Here is a 21,534-nt window from a genome sequence, read left to right as displayed (position 1 = left end):
GACGGGATTTGCGATCCAGGTCCGGGGGGAGAAGGCGCCTGGGCAGAGGTGGGACTCAGCACGGGCACAGACCTAATCAGGAGAGGCTTCGCACCCCCCCTCTGCCCCCCTCCCGAATGGCATCTCTTAATGATAAATGTCCCTGCGGTTTATAATTACCAGTTTGACAAGTTCACGAGTTCTCTGTTAATTATTATAATTAGCTCTCGCTTGGTGAGAGCGCAGGAGTTTAACAACAATATTAACAATGGGAGGACTATTATCGAGAATTAACTACAACAGGCTGACTAGGAAGGGATCATCCCGCCCGGCAGCCGAGGGCCCTGCTCCCCCGTCCCGCTCGCACCTAACTGGAGCTAAAGCCAGCAGCTCTGGCCACACGACAGCTTCGGTGGTACGAGCCTGGGAAAGGAAAAACAAACTCACCCCGGGCTGCCCGAAATGGGGGCGAGATTCAGGCCAGTGGAGGAAATCATGGGGAAAGGCTGCCGGGGGCCACAGAGGGACACACGGCGGCTGCAGAAGGACGGACAGACCGACCAGGGGTCCCCGGCACAGCCCCTCGTGCGGAGCAGCATCCCCGCGGGGAGAACGCCAGGATTGGGCCCTGGGAATTTCTTCTAACGTCCGCTCTGTTCCACGTGCTCCACAGCTGCCGAGCCGGGGAAGGCATAAGAGCTGGTGATTAAATTCCTGTGAAAGCCTTTCCTCCCGGGACTACACAGCATGAGACGCTAGCCTGAGCAAATATTAGAAAAATATCAGTTTTTGGCACCCCTAATTTGCTCAAGATGAATGGATTGACTTCTCAAACACGGCGAGATCCCGAACAGATCAACACAGCTCGGCTTTCTTCCTAATTTCCAAGTTCAAATGTATACAAAATGTTTATCTGAAGTGCAGAAGAGCTTAGAGAGGCAAGCTGTGCAAATAATTAGTTATCTTAAGCGCCTTCACACCTGAAACAGAAGGTTGGAGGGTTTTTTTTTCGGTTTGCTATTTATTTTTTTTAGCTTATTTCATCACACCTTTGCGGAGCAGAAGCAAAGACTGAGAACCTTTGGGGGTTGGTGTTGCCAACAGCAAATGCCTTTGGACACCGGCGTGAGCCCGCAGGGGACCGGGGACCCCCCTGCCCTGCCGGGACACACCAGCACCCCACGGGCAGGAGCAGCCCTGAGCCGGGGAAGCTCGGGGCCACTCTCCTTTGCTAGAAAGCCTCACCGGCTTTTCAAGCAGGAAGAGTTTCTACACACCTCGGCTGCTGGTGAGAAATACTCCATTTCAAATACATACACAATTTCAAATCCATACACACTTTTTTTTTTTTTAAACTGTAAACAGGTTTTGAAGAAAAGATCAAAATCTCAGCGAAATATTTTGAAGCTGTTGGGATGAAGCGCTTCACTGTACATGATATGAATTTCTTTAGAGTCATTTCTATTTGAGGGATTTACATTTGCTTTTACATCCCAAAAGCAGAAGAGGGGAGGAGGGAAAAAAAAGGTTGAAGCCACCAAGAGTTCCTTAGGACAGCGCAGCCACTTCCCGCCGACACCGGGGAACCGGGACCAGCCCAGAAAATGCGGCGGCACGTGAAGGGCTGGGACCTGCCTCGGGGCCCTCGGCCGTCCCAGGCCACTTCCCCGGCCACCAGCCCGCCCGCCCTCCCCGTCCCGCTAGCGTCCGTAGCGCATCCCTGAAATTCCCCCGGGAACAATTTCTGGCAAGCATCTCGACACGGCAGACAGAGGTAAGGAAAAGGCCCCAGACGGCTCCGAGTATATTTTGCAAGTGGAAATGCAGAGACACAGAGGGGATGGTGCGGGGCGTGCTCCTGGCTGGGAAGCAGCCATTCCCTTTTGCGGGGAATTATCAAGGGGTTTGCACCAGGGAGCAAACAATTTTAAGCGTCGGAATCCCTTTTGCTCTGCCCTTACAGACAAATCATTGGGTAGCAGGAGCGTCGGTGCAGCGATGCCGGGTTACTCCTCTCCCTAAGCCTGCTGGGAAGCTCCTTTGAACACTTACAACATCAGAGCATAGGACCTGATTTGTTAGACAAGCCAGACTTTATTATTTTTTAAAAGGGGGATATTATCTTCTGCCTCCAAAGGAAAGGGGAAGAGGAGAAAGCCGCTGATATGGAAGGGGGTAGAGACAGACACAGAACCTCATTATTAAACAAAATAAATAAAATATACTAGCAGAAAATGTGTCTTGGCTTTATTACTATATTCTGTCCTCTAAATATTTCATTTCCAACTAATGCACAAGCCAAATGGAAAATTTCAAGCAAAACTGCACTACTTAGAATATGCTTAATTATTGATTCAGCCAGGAGGGAAAAAGAGGAAAGAACCAGAGGGGAAGAAAGGGCACCCAGCCGTTGCCGAGCTCTCCGCCCCGGAGCTGCCGCGCTTCCCCCCATCCCCGGGGAAGGGGCTGCCGGGGCCCCCCCCAGTCACCGGGCCGGGCGAGGAAGAGGAGGGAGCGGCGAAGGGGCCCTGCCCGCTGCCAAGCACGCAACCTGGGTCTCAACCCCGCGCAGACGGGCCCTGCCTTCAACACCTCTCCCAGCCCACCGGCACGCAGCGAACGTGGGACTGAGTGACTCACCCCAGCCGTGGGTCCCCATCGCCGTCCCCAGGAGCAGCAGCACCAGGGCGAGCCCATCCCCGGGGGAGCCCAAGGGAGCTGCTTTCCCAGCACGGGCATTTATAGCCAAGCAGGGGCAGCTGGGGCCAGTGGCCACGCTGACGGGGCTAGTGGAACTCACCTGGGCTCCTGGCCCGAGCAGGGAAACTGCTCTGGAGAGCAGGGCAAGGGGATGGAGAATAGGAAATCGATGGCAAGTTAAGGCCGGAGAGAGCAATTAGGCCTGGGAGTGCTGACGCTGACTGCGGCAGGAGTTGGATTTATACACTTAGACGGGGCTGGAAATCTCTCAGACACAGCGGTGCAACGGTGCTGCCATTTACAGGGAGGAAAGATGACGCTGGAGCGTGTTTGCAAGTGGACTCCTGGGACCCGGTTCTCTTCCCCTGCTGGGATAAGTCCAAACCAGCCGTTCGGAAGTTACGGGAATTGCAGCGGAAAAACAAAGGGGGAGAGATGGCTGCGGCCGTGGCTGCTCACAAAGCCGCAGGGGCCAGGACGGTCCCCCCGGGGCGGTGACGGGGGCACGGGACCGCCAGCACCGGCTCAGGCCTGCCCGAAGGCGTGCGGCGAAACCCAGCAGCGCCGGCAGGAACCGCGGGTCGAACGCCGGCTCTGTCCCGCCCTGCACGCCAGCGCTGAAAGAAGAAAACATTTGGGTCCCTGTGTTTTCCCGGGTTTCCCCCCTCCACGCTTACGTAGAAGGCCCTTTTCAATCGGTCTGGGTAATTTTTGGTGAGAAATCTCGTGGTCGTGAATGAAAGCTGAAAACGTGCTCTTGGAAACACAGCCAAAAGCCACTTCTAATTCACACCGAAATGTCCCCCGCAGAAAACCCGTTCGCAGTCTAATTCCCTACGTGCTGTCGGTGCTGTTGACTGTACCTTGTCCTCCATCTCCCGCTCTAGAAAACCACCCCCCTTCTCGTGTTCACATCCTTTGCCATAAGCTAATTTCTCCCGTGAGAGGTGGGCACGCTGCGGGCACAGCAGCCGCCGTGACCCTGAAATCAGCCCAGGCTGGAGCTTTCCCGCCGCCCTCGCCCTCTGGCAAGCTTGCACCCCCGAGAATACCCCGCTCCCCACGCCCTCGGGAGGCTGAGCGCTGCAGGAGGGTCCCCAGCACCCTACAGAGGCCGAAGAAGGGGGGGGAGCGTCGCTGGGGGGTCCCACGCGGGGCTTGGGGGAGCATCGCAATGCCCCGGGGAGAAAGCGCCGGCGTTGGCATGCCGGACGCAGGCTGAGAGCTGGGGAACGGTGCACTCGCAAAGCAAGCTGCGCACTCAATTAGGAATTGCACTGAAATGTCAAATGACGGCTTTTTTTTTTTTTTTTTTTAAGCGACGGAATTATGCCGTGTTACAGAGAAAGTGACAGGTAATTTGGGACGCTGAGGATTCTTGGGCTCTATAGTTAATGGGGAGTTTAGCACCAATTCCTCTGTAATTTGCACTTCTGAGAAACCGCGTTATTACAAAGTCAGAAATCTCAAGCACTTTCAACTCCGGGATCTGCCAGACTGACGCTGACCAGGAACTGAGGAGGCCCGAGTCCACAGGTCACCCATTTCAATATCTGAGGCTGGGTGGCTTCCAAAAACGGCCGCTCCGACGGCGGAGCCGAAAATTGGAGGTGACATTCAGAAGTCTCTGAAAATTATAACCCTGACTTCCTCCTTGAAAAGCTTATCTGAATCCTGGCTTATCCTTTGATGAGGTTACTGAAAAAGCATTCTGCTCAGCGTACTTGAAAGATAACAGGCAATATATGTGAGTCGGTGCGCTTCTCCCCGGGGGGAAAACACTATCGAACGTGCCAAGCGCGGGCCACTAATTAAATGGCCTGCATCGTGCTGGACACAAAGGTCCCGGGGTGGCTCGGTTTAACTCCTTCGCGTCCTTGCGCGCTCCTTAGGAGCCCCTAAGTCCGTCACTAACTACATAAATCACATTCAGAGAGCAAGCTCGCTTTACTTCTGGGAGGAGACTAAGCCAGGGCCCTGGGTAACCCTGCCCATCGATAAAGACGTGGCAATGTTTACATTTTGCTTATCTTTAAGCAAATGCTTGGGTTTCTTGGATGCTGAACCCATGGTGATGAGCAAGTGTCTTCCTGAGCTGTAGGAAGAAAGGAAAAGCGAGCAGAGAAAGAAACACTGTCATATCGGTGAGAAATGGCAAATTCAGTAATGCTTAATGGGCTGGCAAAGGGGCTATGAAAATTGACCCAGCTCTATTTGTGAGGGAAAATAATAGGGCTTCCTTTATAAAGTGGAGTAGCAATCACAGCTCAACGGGTGGAAAGGAGGAAAGATAATGCACTAAAATACAAGGTATGATGGCAAAATCGGCAGTAATTACGGGGAGCCAAATTCTGCCCTCGGAACAGCAGCCGCAGCCACGTGCCCGGGAAAGGGCCCCGGCGACAGGCTGGTGCCGCAGCGAACGTCCCCCTTCAGAAGGGAAGGTGCTGCTCTTCCCAAAGAAAGGGTTAAAGCGGCTGCTGTGCCCGACGCACGGCGCTGGGCACCGGCTCGGGCTGGGCCGCGGGCAGGAAAATGCTATTCCAGTAATTTGGGGGTTTTCAATGGCAAATTACGCTCTATGCAAAGCCTCTTCGGAAAGCTCGGATGTGCCTTCCAGATGTGGGGTCCCCCACCCCATACGTTTTTCTCACTCCTCCCGCAGCAAAAGCCCCAAAGCTTTCAGTCGGTGGCAGGCAGAATTGGAGCCCTATGTTCTTTGCTTTCACCTTCGAAGAACTCACGAGAATTCCATGCCAACCGTAAGATGGCAGCGAGGTTTGGAGCGTGCGAACTGTTGGTTAGGAAAGGGGAAGCACCTTGCGAGGGAGGTCTGCGGGACCAGCCGGCCCGGGCCCATCCCTGGCACGGGGGGCAAGTGCCTTCGCCCAGCGCAGGGGCCCGTTCCCAGGCAGAGCTGCCCTCCTCTTCCTCCTCCCGCAAACAGAGCCTCTAGCCTGGAAAGCAGGGAAAAAGAACAAAAGCATTTTAATGGCATCATTTCTTTTAAAATTAGCTGTGTCTTAATGCTGCCCCGGCCCCCCAGACGCCAATAGCTGTTGTCTGGTTCCGTGCCGTATCCCCAGCCAGCGCCTTCGGCGTTGCAGGCACCGCTGCGTGAGATTAGTGGGGAAGTGTTTGGAGTCCCTTACATCAAAGGCATTGAAAAACTATAAATTTAACAGAACCTATTATGCAGGTGAGGAGGAAAAAAGCAAGCTCTGTTAAAAAGGACGGCTCATTTCTCCTTGTGCCGGGGCAGGGCTTGAGGCAGCTACTACGTCTCCGGGGAAGAAACCCTATTTAAAGATATGCAAGCCCCAAAAGCTGAGAAATCCCAACAAGTGGGAGAAGCGCCTGGGGCCAGCACCGGGAAGCCTCGGGCGGCCGAAACGGCGGGTCAGGGCAGCGGCCGGGCTCCCTCCCCAGCCCCACACCTCGCATCACAGCCCTTCTCCCCGCGGAGAAGGACGGAAGGAAAGCAGGAGGATGAGAGACGAGGAGGAAAAGACGAGGCTAGCGGGATCAAAGCTTAGGGCAACGTTTGCCGGGTTGCCTGAGACAAGCTCCCGCCGTTGGCAGATGCGTGCCCGCTCGCCGCGGGGGCCAGTGCCGGGGCGACCGAGCCCAGCAGCGCTGGGGGGGGGGGCAGTTCTTCAAAGGGCCCTCGCCTTGCAAACGCTGAGCGGTATTTCCACGGGCCCTTAAACAGAATAATTCATTAGTCAGCTCCGAACAATCAATACCGCGCACCGACAATTTATACACTGACTCTGTTTACCCAGCAGACCCTCTTTGATAATATTATTTATGATTCTAAATAACGCCATCGGTGTTCAATAGGGCTGGGAGGTACCTGGGGGACCGGGGCACAATCAAATTATGAAGACATATGGTTTACTCAGCGCTGGAAATGTTCAACTGCATTTCATCGCTGTTAGTCCTGCCGCAGTACCTTCCCCGAACACTCCTACAGCCTCCTTCATACCGTCCGCCGCATGGGAAGGCTCCTTCAGGGAGACGGCTCTCGCTCAGCCGACAGAGAGACGGGGCTGTAAAGGGGATTTCACCCTGGCTCCTTCTGCATTCGCGCAGCTGAAGGACACGCCGGGCCACTCGATGCAGCCCAGGCCGCCGCGGCAATTGAAGGGCTGCGCGGCCGGGGCGCGGCGGAGCGGGCAGGGGCAGGCAGGGCTCGGCGGCGAGCAGCTCCTCCAGCCCCCGCTCTCCCGGAGAGGCGCCGGCTGCTATGTATGCGGCACGGCACGCTCCGCATCTCTTGGCTGTATTTATGTTCGATGCATATACTGCGTGCGTTTTAATAAAGCGCTTCTGATATACCCACGAACCGGCCAAATGCTGAGTCATTATTATCGACAGAACATCGCATAAGTACTCTGCTGAGCTTCCTCTGGGCTTTGAGGGTGTATAAAGCTAACACTAATGCTATATTGCTCTATAAACTCTAGTCCTCCCTGCAGAGAAGCAATAATTAATCAGACGATGCATGATATGTAACAAATTAAAAAGATAAAACTTCCCAACAAAAATTATGGGACTAGAAAGAGGCGGGCTGTGCTCTGCAGCGAGCAGTCCCCGGCATCCCATTTCCCTCGCTCCGTCGGCTGCCACGGGCCGGATCCGGCGAGGTGCGCGGCAGTCGCCCGGCCGGCTCCGGAGCACCCTCGTCCCCTCGCTTTTGCGGGGACGGCCGTGAGGTCGCAGGGAGCCAGCACCGGGCCGTGAGCGCTGGGGACAACGTCCTGCTCCTTGTACGCGGGGCAGACGAAAGCCAGCGCTTTCCGCTGTGGAACGTGTCCCTGAAGCTCTTCGTGTCCCTGGTCCTGCTCTTTCGCGGCTTGCAAATAGCCAAAGCTATAAAATAAAGCGATAACGGTTATCACTGTGGAGATATCTCTAAGAAAATCCCACCAGAGTAATAATTAAAACAGATACTGAGGACTCTGAGAGTCCCGGACTTCTTCTTGGGTTTCAGCTATTTCTGCTGCGCGCTTCCCTTTTGACAAATCAGCATCTTCTTTCCGTAGGAAATGCAGACATTTCAGGACCCGTTCTTGTTCCCCTTTACGCCGAATGCAGAAGTAAACAGTGGCATTTCCTGTGGAACAGAAAGAAAAGACATTTCTGACTCAGAAACACACACACGGGCTTTTTCACTGCCACCTCCCAGTGCCAGCCTGCAGTGCTGCTGGTGGCTTCCAGCAGGAACGTGTTTTGGTGGGGAAGCTCCGGGCAGCCCCTGTGCTTCAGCAGGACGTACGGGATGAGGCAGACCCGTCCCGACAGCGCCTGCACCGGCAGCACCGGGCACGTCCCTCCACGTTGGCCAGCCCAGGGAAGAAGCCGCCAGGATGGCCGATGTTTTACTACCTTCTTTAAAACATTTGGAAAGAAGTTCAAATCGGCATCTGGGGGGTGCTGGGGTGCCACGGGCGCTGCGTGACGCTCCCCAGCCCTTACCAGGGGCGTGGGGCCGCTGCTGGCTCCGCGGCTGCCGGAGGGACGGAGACGGGGAGATGACTGGGAGCGGTGGAAAGAACCGAGAAGGGATGAGGGAGACGCGGTTAAAGGACACGGCAGCTTAGCGATGAAACGGGCCGCGGCTGCGTGGAGCCGAGGCCAGTTTGGCAGCGGGTTGTGCAGGAGCTGTGTCAGAGAATAAACCTGGCTGCAGCGAGGGCGGGATGGAGACCCCGCAGAGCCCTCCGTCGCTCCTTGCGTCGGCCGCTCGGGACGGGGTCCCGCTCCCGCCCTCCTCGCCCCGGTCTGCCTCAGTGGCACGCCGGGTGATGTACTTCTCGTTCCTCCTGCTTAATACCCCGGACTCCCTAAATGGCGCAGAATCTAACCGAGCGGTGGATAAACATTAGTTTCACAGCTCACAAAGCAGAACTGCCGGCTACTGCCAGTCTAGATGTAATGAGTTCCTCCCAGGACCCCTGGGAGCACTTAGAGTGGGCTCTTCTTTACCCAAGCTGCCAGTCAAACCTGTGCCAGGGGGGAAGCAGCGCCGTTAATCTCTTTCCCACCATCCCAGCCGTAGCTGAAATCCCCTCGAGCATGTAACAGTTTTATTTTAACGTGCCGTCCCGCCGGCACGTGGAAGGGAGGGGCGTGGGCTGCCCGCAGGCCGGCTTTCTGCCGCCTCCCCACCACGAGCCCTGGCTGGGGACACTCTGATCTCGGGGGGCCGAGGTGGGGATGAGCCGACAGGATGGAACAAACAAACCAGGGAAAAGCGTTCGCATGTTGTCCTCTCCACCCAGGCTGGTGCTGTCACCTCCTTGGCTATCCTTTAATTAACAGCAGATTGCTGTTCTGCAGAGAGAGACTCATTTAGCACCCGGAACAGGAGCAAGGGAAGTTTGCTTGGCAGCCGGGCACCGGCGGCCAGGGACGTCTCTCACCGCATCGCGCATTCGCCAGGATGCTAAATCACTTGTTGGGAGCTTTTCCCCAGCGTACAGAGCGGATCAGCTAATGAAGGGGATGGCATGTGGATTTTCAGGAGCCCTCGTGTGGCTGGCCACTGCTCCCCGGTACCCCAGGTGCTCCTCGGGGAAGTAAAACACCGCTTGTGCCCGGGTCCCCTCCCCACATCCGACCACGGAGGAAATGTGCAGGGGAAAATCAAGGCGGGAAGCCACATTTGGGCGAGGTGAGCCGGGATGGATCCTGCCTGCGCCCAGAGATGCAACCACCTTCCTGGGCTGCCAACAGGAGACTCGGCTGGGGACGAGCCCGCACCAGCAACGCCTCCCCCTGGGACACCACGGCGAGGACCCCCGGGGCCGAGCCCTCCGCCCGTCCCCACGCGGGCTCTGCAAAGAAACGGCCCTTGCAGGGGCGGCCCCTCAGGACACCCTCTGAAGCTGTTTAAAGCTATTTGTGCCCCGCCGCTCGGCCCCTGCGAGCGGGGATGCGGCGCACACAGACGCTGCCCGCAAATCCCAGGGCTGTTAACGAACACCCAGCGACGGCAAGCGCACAGCCCGACGTCCCCTTCTGAGAAACGCCAGCTCCGGCAGGAGACGTGAAGAGAATCACCCGAAGGATTCATCGATTTCTCCTCTCCAGACCTCTTCCCAGAACAGGTTGGACATACGAGATGGAAAAAAGGGAAAGCGGCTGTCAGGCCCTTTGCAAAAGACCGGCGGACTAATTGCCAAAGTCTAAATATATCCCCGCTCAGTGTGTCAGCCCAGGGCTCCTGCTCCCCCGTCCTCCGCATCAGCGGAGCAGCAAAAGCGCCTGCAAGGCTCCGATCCGCAGAGACGGGCAGGGAGCCAGCGTGGACTTTTCCATCCCTAACCTCTGAGAAGATGGACACCTGTGTCTCTCCTCTCTGCCGGGCCGTATTTAGCAGCTGTAATTATACCCTTTCAATCTATGTATAAATAACTGGAATTCCGGGTAAAATGTTGGGTTGCTTGATTTACATCCCCGGTGAGTCGATAAGGTTGCAACAAGGATAAATCACGGCAGAAGTGCATACTCAGAAGATCTGAGAGGAAGAGAGAAACTTCTGCCCCCCGCTCTCCCATTACTCATGCTTGTTTATAAAGCGGCTGGGATAGTTTTGGCATTAAATAAACATTGTGTGATTGCCTGAGTATTTCATCATTGTCCTACATGCCCACGGAGAGTTGCGGGAGAGAGGCACTTGTTTTTCCTGCCTACTTTTGCTTCCAGGCCTCCAGGGACCTCAACGGCGGCTGACAAAGCGAGGCTGCAGCAGAGGGTCCCCGTGCCCTCGCCCCATCGGCCCCTCCACCTCGGGCCGCTGGCTCGGGCTGGAGCTTTCGGGGCTGCCCAGGCAGGACCCGGCTGAGAGAGGTGGGGGGCGAGCTGCGGTTCCCCCGAATGCCCCAGCCCTGCTCCTTGAACCCTCCAGCCCGAGGGCTCCCGGGGGTCTCCTCTGGCACGCGAGCCGCCGCCGTCTTTGCAGAGCAGACCTTCACCGCCAGCCTCAACCTCGGCTGGGGGCACGCGGAGACAGCCCCCCATCTCGCCGCTGCTGCGCGGCAGCGCCGCTAGCCCGGAGGCAGAGAGCGCACGGGTGCGTACGGCGAGCGGCCGGCCTCGGGGGCCGTCAGCGGCGAAGGAGCAGCGCTGCACGGCCAGCGCCGACCGGTCCCGGTCCCATCCCTCGCCCCGGGCCCGGCCCTCAGCCCATCGCGGGGCTGGGAAGAGCCACAGCCTTGGCTGCGGCACCTGCGTCGCCGGGCAGCCGGCTGCGCGGCGGGGAGCGCAACGCTAGATGGGCCAGGCTGGCCTGGATGTTTTTCAAGTGGAGATTAACCGCCGAGTAGGTTCTTTTTATTTAAGATGCCATATGTCTCTTCCCTCTAAATATCTCTTCCATCAGACACCGCTGTGATTCCCAGTCTGCCTTCCAACCCTGACTTTGAGACACTCCTGCAAGCACTTCATAAAAGCCTGTTAGACTGGAGACGGAAAATGCTCTGAAGCCTCCTCCTGTCCATCCCCCGCGTACGTCGCGCCTGGACGTACCCGCGGCTGCTCCGTCCACGCTCACCCGGGAGCCACAGCATGTTTGGGGGGTGCGGCACATCTCGGGGGGGTGGATGTCATTTCTGGACCCGGGGCAGAGCGTGAGTTTGACTCCGGTGACTCATTTGATTACGCTGCAAATTCTCTTCTCCTCCTGCAAAACTGGGGATAGCAACGCTATCCTTTTCCCCTGCTGTGAGCTCCAATATATCAAGGATTGTGAGGCACTTAATACTATGTAAATGGGAGACGTATCAGCTGTGCCTCAGATAAATGAATTTCACTGAGATTGATGGGTGTGAAGCACTTCCAAAATTAGGCCTATTCTTCTTAAATCAAACAGTTTCCCCAAGCCAGTTCAGCTCCACTGATGTAGAGGAAGTCATCAAGTTGCGATTCATCATCGGGTTCAATCCCAGGCCTTCGAGACGCTGACCCCCCGCGCGCGTCCCCCTCCTCTCCGCAGCGAGCCGGCGTTTGGCCGGGCGCACGATGAGCGGGACCCCCGTCTCTGAGCCCCAGGGCACCCACGGCTTGGTCTGCAAACCCAGGGCACGCTCCTGGTGCTACTAAAGCCACATCAGGTGTCCTGCGCGGAGCTTGGAGAATCGCCTGGTCGGTCAGGGTCATCTTCGCAGCGCTTACGTAGCAGCAGATTTGAACTACAAAGCGCTGTTTTCTCCAAATCTTGCCTGACCATCCTCGCCTTCGGAGCTGAAGAAGAATCGTGTAAATCAAACTTCAGCACCTCTGAAATCCCTGCCTTGCTCCCGAGGGTCTCCGCCCCTCTCCTGCCGCCCGCGTTGCAGGTCTGGCGCTATTTCTAGGGATTGGGGCTAGAAAAACAGCGCAGAGCGACCTGAGTGCTGCGCTCCGGTGCTTACGCTGAACTGAATTTATGCCGTTAAATGCTCTGTAACGTACAGATAATATCGTAAACCTCGTTTCATTCAGTTAGCAAACAGTAAATCCCTCTCCCGCGTAGCAGCACCGCCATCAAACCGCAGCTAGCTGAGTAAAGCTGCAGTCAACCCCACCACGCTGTTTGCTACAGCTTCGTGTTCGCCACCCCGAGCCTCAGGGGCTGCCAGTAGGGAGAGGGGTCCGTGGGCAGCCCGCTCCTCCCGGGGCTGGAATTTCTCCCCTTCTTGCTGCCAAAGCCAAGCACCTCCTGACTACAAGTATCCGTCTGGTGTTTACGTGTGGAGGAGCTCAGCTCTCTCCAACTTTTTAACTGCAGATAATCAACAAAGCTGGGCAAATAATTCAGCACGTATAATTTATTCTATGAATTTTGATTCTTTGCCCACAAGCAGCTCGTGCTTCTCACAAAGGTATTGGTCCTATGAAATTATGCAGGGGAACTGCTGCCTTGGCCTAGAGCTCGTTCAGCCGGCTGGCAGCGAGCGTTTGACACCCCGAGCATTGCAATGCTGGCCGCTTGCTTGCCTTCGATTAGGTGCCTGCCTCGCACGGTATTTCTTCTGCTGATAGCCTGGGAGAGATCTAACCTGAGAGGGCATCTCCTACGGGCAGAGCATTGCTAATGGAAAACCTACCCGCTCACCGAGGACAGTCGTTCCCGATCCCCGACGCCACGTGAAGTGCCGGCAGGGGTAGGTACAGCAGCCGGTTCGCTGAGAAATCATGGAAACGTGGTCACGCCGTCCCTGTTCGTAGCAGGCTGCGCCGGGCTGTCGTTACGTGAGGCTAAATAGGCGCAGGAGCGGCGGTAAGGCCAGCTGTGCCGCTTTGCCACGCTGGCAGGGCAAGGAGGGATGCTGCAGCACCAGAAAATTCAGACGTCGGAGCTGCGAACCACGCTGTGCCCGCCTCGGGCCGCTTTTCCCACGGCGCTCGTGTCCTCTGCGCCGCTCCCCACGCCACGCTCCTCTCCGGTGCTCCCAGCGACGGGGGAACGTCAGCCGCGGTCCTGGGCCGCAGCGCTCGGCAGCGAGAGGCACCGGAACGGCCCGTGCGACTTTTCGTTGGCAGCTGTCCCGAGGAGGGAGGCAACGTGTTGTGAAACGAACGGCGGTCGCTCCACGGGTGCCCTCCATCCCTTTTCTCTTCCTTCTGAACGTCGTGCTCTTCTCGTCCAGAGGAAGAGCGGCAGCCCTCTGAGTTCAATGTGCCTGCCAAGAAAAACGGTGATTTTTTTCCTCCACTTACCTTCAGATATCTGATTAATTCAATGCAAGGAGCAAGGAATTAAGCTTTTTTTTTTTTTTTTTTAAGCTGAATACAGAAACATTGATGTAGAAAAGTACCGTGGCTGTTAGAGCTGTCTCGTGACCAAGACAGCCTTAAAATGTGTTTTAGCCTGACTTGGCACGTTAGCTTTTAGGAGCTAAATGAAGAAGCGAACTAATCCCAGGTCTTAATGAATAATGTTCAAACCCAGCTTTCATTTTCAAATGCAACCGTACGTTCGAGAATGAGTCACAAGGTGTTTGTTGTGCGGTGGAAGAATAGACAAGCTGCGAAGGGTATTTTTATGTGTTTGTGAATCATTGTATATGATATTTTCCTCTGCTGTGCCGCTCTGTCCTAGCAGTTTTCTGCAGTGAAATCCATTCAGGGGTACTGGAAATGTAGGCACTTTATAGAAAATCTTTAATAGCGCTAGCACAAATGGATGGCTCTTATTTCCTCTCCGCAAAGTGGCGATTTGCAAAACCGCTGCTAACAAATATTTACCCTCCTCCCCCCACGCCGTTAAATCAAGACCGATGGAGATGCCTCCCGGCGCAGGGCCGCGGCTCTCTGGAGCCAGGTACTTACGTGGACGCGGACGCGGACGGTGGGGGGTGATGCGGACCCCGCCGCGCCTGATCTGCACAGGTCGGGATGGAAACACACGCTCGCTGAAGCGCGGGAGCAGGCGCCAGCATCCGCCGAGCCGCACGGATCCTCTCCAACTCTCTGGCTGTCGTGCCTGTTTGTTTTCTGGTGCGCTCGTCTAGCAGGAATTTTTAACATTTAATTAGTTAAGCCAGCTGCTCCCGCTTTGCAAAAGGCCGTTCGGTTTTGCATCATTTGAAACGTGGGTGTCTTCCGTTAGCCAGCTCGGTCCCGGCCCCGGCCGCACCGCTCAGCCCGGTGCCCCGATCCCAGCGCTGCTCCCTGGTCCCGCCGGGAGCTGCGGGCTTCACACGGGCTCCAAACCACCCTGGGCTCCAGCCCAGGCCGGGCTCGCAGCACCACACAGACATGCCACCCCTCTCCTCTTCGTCCCTCTCCGCTGAGCTGGAGCTGAGAGCAACCTGATCCGCTGCAGACTTTGATTCCTTGGAATCGGGGTGAAAACCAGAGGACCTGCCCCGTCGTGGTGGGACACGGATCCCGCTGCCCCAGCAAGGCGATTCGCACCGGCGGAAGCATGCTCACCTCCTGTCTGGATGAAAGATGCTGAGTTTGTACCAACGGTGCCCAAAATCCGCCCCCCCCCAGGGAAGGGCCACGGGAGAGCTCTGCAGTGGGGCGAGGGGAGGCTGCATCGCTGTGGGAACCTGCCATCCCACGCCAGCACAGGGACGGGTCATGCACGACCAACCCAACGCCGGCAAGAGGGTGCTGGGAGAGCCCTTCCCATCAGCTCCACGTGCACGCTACCTTTATTTTTAATAGGCGTAAATGAAGCGGCATGAATTCTGGGACGGACACCCAGGTGGCGGGTGGTTTGAAGGGTGGTGTTGAGCCCTTTCCCGGGGCTCTTCCCCCACACACAGCATCCTTCCTCGCTGGGGAGGTTCTGCCCCTGCCTCCTCAACAGCCTCGCTGCTGCAACGCTGCCTTTCACTCCACCTTTCCTCAATTTTGGCTAAGGCCTGCCTTTCCTTCTAGCTTTTCGAGCCTGGATGTTGCCTTGCTTGCTTTGTCCTACTCCACATGCCCGTGTATTCTTTCTAGTCCTCTGTAGCGCAGAATTATTTTGTTTTAATCATTTCACCTGTTTCCCTTCAGCAGGTTCCTTTTTCTCCCCAGTCGCTCTCTCCACTCCTTCACTCGCATTTTCTGCCCGTGGATTTGGGAGCCCCTGGCCGAAGGGCTGAGGCCGCACAGCTCCGGGCATCGCCACGGTCCCTTCGTCCGACAGCCCTGCCCCACGCCGGCACTGCCAATCCATCCCCGGCAGAGCCAGGGGGGACACTGGCCCCGTGACGGTGGCTGCAACAGAGCCCACTGCTTTGGGGGGAGCTGGGATTTCAGCCTGATTATCGCTACCGCTCATGAAAATGCTTCTAAGGCGTTTGCCTCTGGAAAAGGGCAGATTGCCTCAAATGTCAGGTGTCAGCAAAGCCTCTCCGCATCCCCAGGCGGAGGCAGAGCCCCTTCTCCAGCTTCAAATGACACAAAAGGACCCTGTGCGATTCTATTCATACCAGACGCCATCTCCTACCTTTAAAGCTGAGAGAAGTTTGCCTGAAGAGAGACACGTGAACTTTTTTCCAATAGTTCTAATCGCTCCTTTTTCTCCCAGGAAATAAATTTTTAATTGTTCTTATTCTTCCACATCACCTTTGAAATGCGTTTGCTTTTTCACTGGAAGTCCAAGATAGAAGAAGACTTAAAAGTTTCCAATTTTCAGAGCCTGGCAAACCTATCGCTTCTGACATAAACAACCAAAGCCCAAACATGTTTAATGAAACAGTTTCGGTTTTCAAAATGAACATTTTTGTTTTGATCAAAAAGCCATTTGTAGCTCCAATCCCCCAGACGTTTTCCCCAAACCCATTTAATCCAGCTCTAAAACCCTCGTTAGGGCTCCCAGACGCGAGCCCTGGGCTCGGGGGGGGGGGGGGGGGGGAATGGAGCCGCTGCCCGGCGGCACGGGAGCTGCAGGAGCACCGTGCTCAGCTGGATCAGCCCTCTGATTAAGGAGCCAAAGCAGAGCCCGGCAAATGGTACCGAGCAAGCGACAATGTGCTTTTTCCCTCCGTTTCCCTTCTCGGTTGTCGGGGAGCAAAACTTTATCATTTTCTCCCCCACGTGTCCCAGTCACTGTGTGGCCGACCCCATGCAGGGATTTCCGTCCCGGCCGCACCTCCCACGGCTGGCCCACCTAGCACGGGGCTTCGCTCAACTCCCCTCGCCTGTACGAGCTAAAAAGTTATTTCCAGCAGGCACCGACTTCAAAACTGCCGTCCGCGCAGTCGTTCCCGACAGCAGACCCTGGGCCGGAGAGCCCAGCTGGGGGGCAGGGAGCGGTTCCTCGCCCCCCCAGCCCGCCCCACCGCTCGCCCCGCGCTCATCGACCCCCGGCCTGCAGCGCCTCGGGCTGGGCGCTTCCTCACTGCGGGGCCGCATCCCCTGCGCCTCGAAGCGTCTTGCTGAAAAGCAGGAAAAAAACAGCATGAAAATCAAGTGGAGACAAAGCGGAGAGGGCTCGGCGGAGAGGCCTGATCGGCGAGAAGAGATGGAGGAACCTAATGTACAGGGCCTGTAAAAGAGGAAAGGGCGAGAGGGGAGACGTGGAGAATATGAGCGAGCTAGACAAATAATAGTAATAATAAAAACAGCGTTATTTATAAAATGTTCACTCAAGGGCTCGGAGGCACCCAAGCAGACGATTAAAGCACAATAATAATAAACAATAATAATTAAAACCTCATAAACCACATCATAGGAAAAGGAAGCCAAATATTCTAAAGCTCATGAAATCCTTCAGAGGACATAAAACAAAGGCAAGGGGGAAAACTTATCCGAGGCTGACTGAAAATATATCACGGGCAGTAATGGGTTTCTGCTGAGGAAGAGGAGACAGCGAGAAGAGCGGCCGAGACTAGAGAGTGGGGAAGGTGCCGCCGCAGTGAGCGAGGGCTGCCCGCGCTCGCCCCCCGCGAAAGCCCGGCGGCACGGCCGGGGAGGGGAGCGGGGGGCCCGGGGCTCCCTCCGGACCCGGCGTGTCCCCAGAGCGCGCCGCTCCCACTCCACGACGTCACTGGCGCTCGGGTAGGCTGGAACCTGCTAGCTTTCCCCCAAAAGGCTGGGCGGCGCTGGGGGAAACAGCGGGCACCAAACGCCGAGCCCGCAGGACGCCGCTCTGCGACGTTGCGTTGGCGGGCTGTGTCACGTTGTCCCCAATTTCCCTGCGGCTCGGGCTGGGGGGAGGATGACGCCGCCTGATTAGGAAGGGAAAGACAAGCGCGAGCTCTCGCTCCCTTCCTGCGCGTGTTTGTGCGCGTACGTGCGCTCAGATCCTCCTTGTGTATGCTGCGGAGGCAGGAGTCGGAGATCAGGGGAGTCTAAAATGCAGCATGACTGCAGCACATACAACGGGGAACGCGCCAGAATGCCGCTGACAAGTTACACCAATTATGTAGCAGTTATTTGTCACATCTGTTAACTCATCAGTTTGCATTTCAGGCAGGAGGCTATGTCGGAAGATAAGACGGCAGCGGGAAAGCGGGGCAGATTGACGGTGCAGAAGGGCGCTGCTTGCGAGTCCTTGCCCTGCGCCAGCTCTCCCCCGCCCCGGGATGATGCTCCATAAATATGCATGCAGCGTGGCAACGGGGTCTCTCTGCGTTTTGACATGTATTATATGTTGGAGTAACTCCGAGGGATTTCTGCACAGTATAATAATGAGGCTGCCCGGTAACAGCCGGCTCTAGCGAAGGAGACAAAGCCGGAGTTACCGCACCTGTGGTTTAATAGTCGGAGAATTGTGATCTTAGAAAATCAGTTTGCCCTAACGACATTATCCATACAGCGAAAGCCTCTTGTCTCGTTTAAGCCGGCGGCGGCGGATGTTTGCAGCCAGAGGACTCTCGGAACAGATACGCTCTCCGACAGCGAGAAGGTCACCCAGAGCGCGCGCGCTGCTGCTGCACGGGAAACTCCCTGCCCTCCCTTCGGCTCTGTGGCACCGGCTGAGCGCTGGGGACGGGGGCGACGGCCGAGAAACGCTTCTCAGGGCGGGTCAAGGCTGAGTGCAGGACTGTTCCCCCCTCGCTTTGCTTTCCCCCACGGCCAGGCATCATGGGGGGAGCGGCTGCGGCGCGGTGCTGCGAGAGTCCCGTCTCCCTCCGGTCGCAGTCGCCACCCCCCAGCTCTCCCGAGGTGGCTTCGAAGGGGGGGTGCCGCACACCGAGGGCTGTTACGCAGGCGCGGGTCCGTCCGCGCTGACACCTCGCTGTCCCCGGCCTCAGAGGGAGGTGAAACCGCGACCGCTCACCGAGGCAGCCGCGGGGGAAACCCTTCCCGACCTCGCAGCCATTAGCTCGCCAACCCCGGCGCGCGAGCTCATTAGCCCTCTGGCTCCTATGCACGCTTACAAATGTTATTATTGATCAGCAAATGAGGCAGCTCCTCTCCCAGCCCGGCTCCATTTGCCTCCGTGACCTCGGGCGGGCGCCAGCCCTGCCCCTGCCGACGTGCTGGGTGAGGATGCACGGATGTGCCTGCGCTCTCCGTCCCGCCCCGGTCCCACACTCTCCTGCCCTGGCACCACCGGGAGGCACCTGATTCTCCTTTTATTCATCCCCCTCCCCAAATATTGGTGCGCTCTGCCCCCTCTCCTCACCCCTGTGGAGCTCTGCCACCTTTCCCTGCAGCTGCAGGGGAGCCGGGACGGTGACGGTGGGCCCAGGCTGGGACGTTCCCGGGGACCCCGCCTCGCCCAAGGGACACGAGCAGGTCGCTGTGGAGGGTTTTTAATTTCCCCCGGCACGGAGCGGCTGTGTGCCTTTTATACAGAGAGCCTTTAAAGACTTGGGGAAGCAATTCCAACGCTTTCTCTAGGCGCGGGGAGATAATTGAATGCTTTCAAAGAGAGCTCTATGACAGGGAAAGTTCAATTTTTGCAGCGTGGCGCATCCTGCATTCACTGAATTTTGTGCTTCAGCACTCCCCCCACACACACACACTTCTTATTTCCTAGAAGCTGAATTACTCTCAGCGTTTTCCTGTGGCTTCTCTCTGATGAAGCACTTAGGGTTGAGAAGCAAAAACGGACTAAAAGTCAACCAAAGCTCTTGCCGCAAGACAAACAAATAAATAACTGGAAGCAGGGCCCGCTCTGCCTCCTGCACCACGGAGGAGCAGACGCCTGCTCCTCACACGGCCCCCACATGCAGAAAGTCTCTGCCGAGCTATTTTTAGTCCTAACATTGCAGAACAAGAAGCAGCTCCAGGCAATTTTCTTTTTTTTTTTTTTTTTTTTTTTTTCCCCTGTTTTTCCCACCACACTCCTCTCCTTTCTCACATTTGCTCGCTCTGTGCCAGAGCAGCGGCGGTGGTGGGGGCTCCCCCTTCCCCGGTGCTGGCCCTGACTGGGTGCCGGGGCCGGTGGGACGGGTGCAGCCGTGGGCCCGGGGCCAGTGGCACCCACACGTTGAGCTACATTTCTCTTTCCAGCGTACAGCCGAGGAGGGCGGCGTTCCTCCCGCGGAAAGGCAGATGTGCCCCGTGGGTGCTTGGCCCCACGGATGAAGCTGCCTCTGGAACGGTTGGGCGAAGGTTCCCAAGGGGCTGGAAGTTAAAAGCAGCCACTGCCGAAGCACATCCCCCCGTTCCGAGCACCCCCTTGCTCGCGAGCGACAGGGGGGACTCATGAGCTTTGCAGGGAAATTTGCCTTTTGCCTTCGCTGCTGGCGACAGTTCCGTGCCAGCTAATTGCATCCAGCTTATCTCTGGTCCAAAGAAAAGACTGATTGAAGTCTCGTTTCTATTGGAAGTGGCATTGCTCGTGCTCAGCTGCACACACGCTTCACAGGCTTTGTACTGGCCTCTGAAACGGCAGAGAGACTTCAGCATGAAACAAGCCAGCACAAAAAATAAATTGTATTGTATTGTAAATATTCCTTAAGTCATTTTAATGTAGTTAAGTCTTAATTCATCTCCTCAAAGTTCCTTTTCACTACGCTAATGTGACGTATTTGACAGAAAGATGAATGACATTATTAAAGAGGCTCTCGGGCAAATTTCAGTAATGAAATCTCCGTTTTCCCCCCGCTTCTCTCCTTTTCTAAACACACAAACCTCTTGCTTCCTTCACCTACCCAGATTATTCCTGGGTTTCTGGATGGGGCCCCAGGACACCTCCTGCATCTCCCCCGTGCAGATAATTGACCCTTGTGCGGTTGCATCGGGATGCCTCGGGAGGACCCGGTGGGTGATGCCGTGCCCCGGGCGGGGGGATCCCCCACAGGCGTGTGGGCCCCCAGCAGCAGAGCAGCACAGAGGTCACCACGTACCCTCCTCATCCTCGCCGGCAGCAGCCTCAGCCAGCCGCTGTGAGGGCATCGGGGGATGCCCAGGCTGAGCCTCGTCTTCCTCCACGCCACCCCTGCACAGACACCCTCTGAATTTATGCACCGCTTCCCCATTCCGTCTTGATTCATCCTTTCCAGCACGCCGGAGAAGCCACATACATTAATCATACTGACTTTTAAACCATCTCCCCTAAATCATTTCTCACGCTGGGAGCCGTTGGCCGCGAGCGCTGGCCAGCCCCTCTCCGTTGGACACGGTGTCCCAGGTGGGACGAGGGGGCTTCGTGTCCCCTCCTCTCCGGCCCATCCCCGCCAGTGCAGCTGCTCTGACACGGAGCCGGAGGCACGGCCAGAATCGGGCCCCGTGCACTGGCCCTCGGCCAACACAGCCGTGGCTTAAAAATGGAGGAAGTCGGGTCTAAATCCTTAAGAGAAACTCCAGGCTTGGCCTGTGCTTAACATGAAATATTGAAAATATGGCTGAGAACGGAGCTGCTGGCGCTTTGGGAAGCTCGAGGAAGAACGGGGAGAGGGGCTCGGCTCTGGATTTGTTCAGCTGTACGGAGGGAGTTAATAGAGGGACCAGATTCGGGATCACGGCTGGGTGGGGAAGAAAGGGAATCCCTCTGCTAACGTGCTCTTGGCGGGGGAATCCTTCGACTCAGTCAAGCGGAAGGCAGCGGGGACCTTGAATAACTGCTGGGGGGAAGCGGGGTGTGCAGGCGGCCTCAGTACGGGGGGTCCCGCCTGTCCCCCTCCAGCCCAGCCCAGCCCTGCCCTGCCGCATCGTCTGCTGTTTCCTGCTCCAGGCATAAAAGGGGTTTTATTTGGCAGGCTTTTGCCTTCACAAGCTGTGCTCTTTGCCCCGAGCAGGAGGAATTTTACTAACTTTATCTTCCGCACCCCAGCACGCAAAAGAAAGGAGAATCAAAACATCCCGAGCTCGGCGGGCAGACCCCAAGCAGCAGAGCCAGGCTGCGGGCACACCCTAATTTTTGCCCAGGACGGGGGAGCAGCAGCCAAGGAGCCGGCCGAGCCAGGGGCTGGGCTCAGCGATGTGTCCTCGGGGTCCTGCCCCCATCCCGCAGTCGGGGCATCGGGG

At 56.8% G+C, this 21,534-nt stretch overlaps 1 long non-coding RNA gene across 1 annotated transcript in view; it reads right to left on the bottom strand.

The window, feature by feature from the left end:
- Positions 1–5,624: 5,624 nt before the first annotated feature.
- LOC116962735 overlaps positions 5,625–21,534 on the bottom strand; it is a 39,497-nt gene continuing 23,587 nt past the window's right edge. Inside the window, exon 5 of the long non-coding RNA XR_004407763.2 lies at positions 5,625–7,798. This is a non-coding gene — a long non-coding RNA (uncharacterized LOC116962735). The remainder of the gene's footprint in view (positions 7,799–21,534) is intronic.

The sequence above is a fragment of the Tyto alba genome, unplaced genomic scaffold, assembly GCF_018691265.1.
Source record: "Tyto alba isolate M040663 unplaced genomic scaffold, T.alba_DEE_v4.0 Super-Scaffold_32, whole genome shotgun sequence".
Taxonomy (NCBI): Eukaryota; Metazoa; Chordata; class Aves; order Strigiformes; family Tytonidae; genus Tyto; species Tyto alba.
The sequence above is the reverse complement of the archived record's forward strand: the minus strand, read 5'-3'. Positions and strand labels throughout refer to the sequence as shown.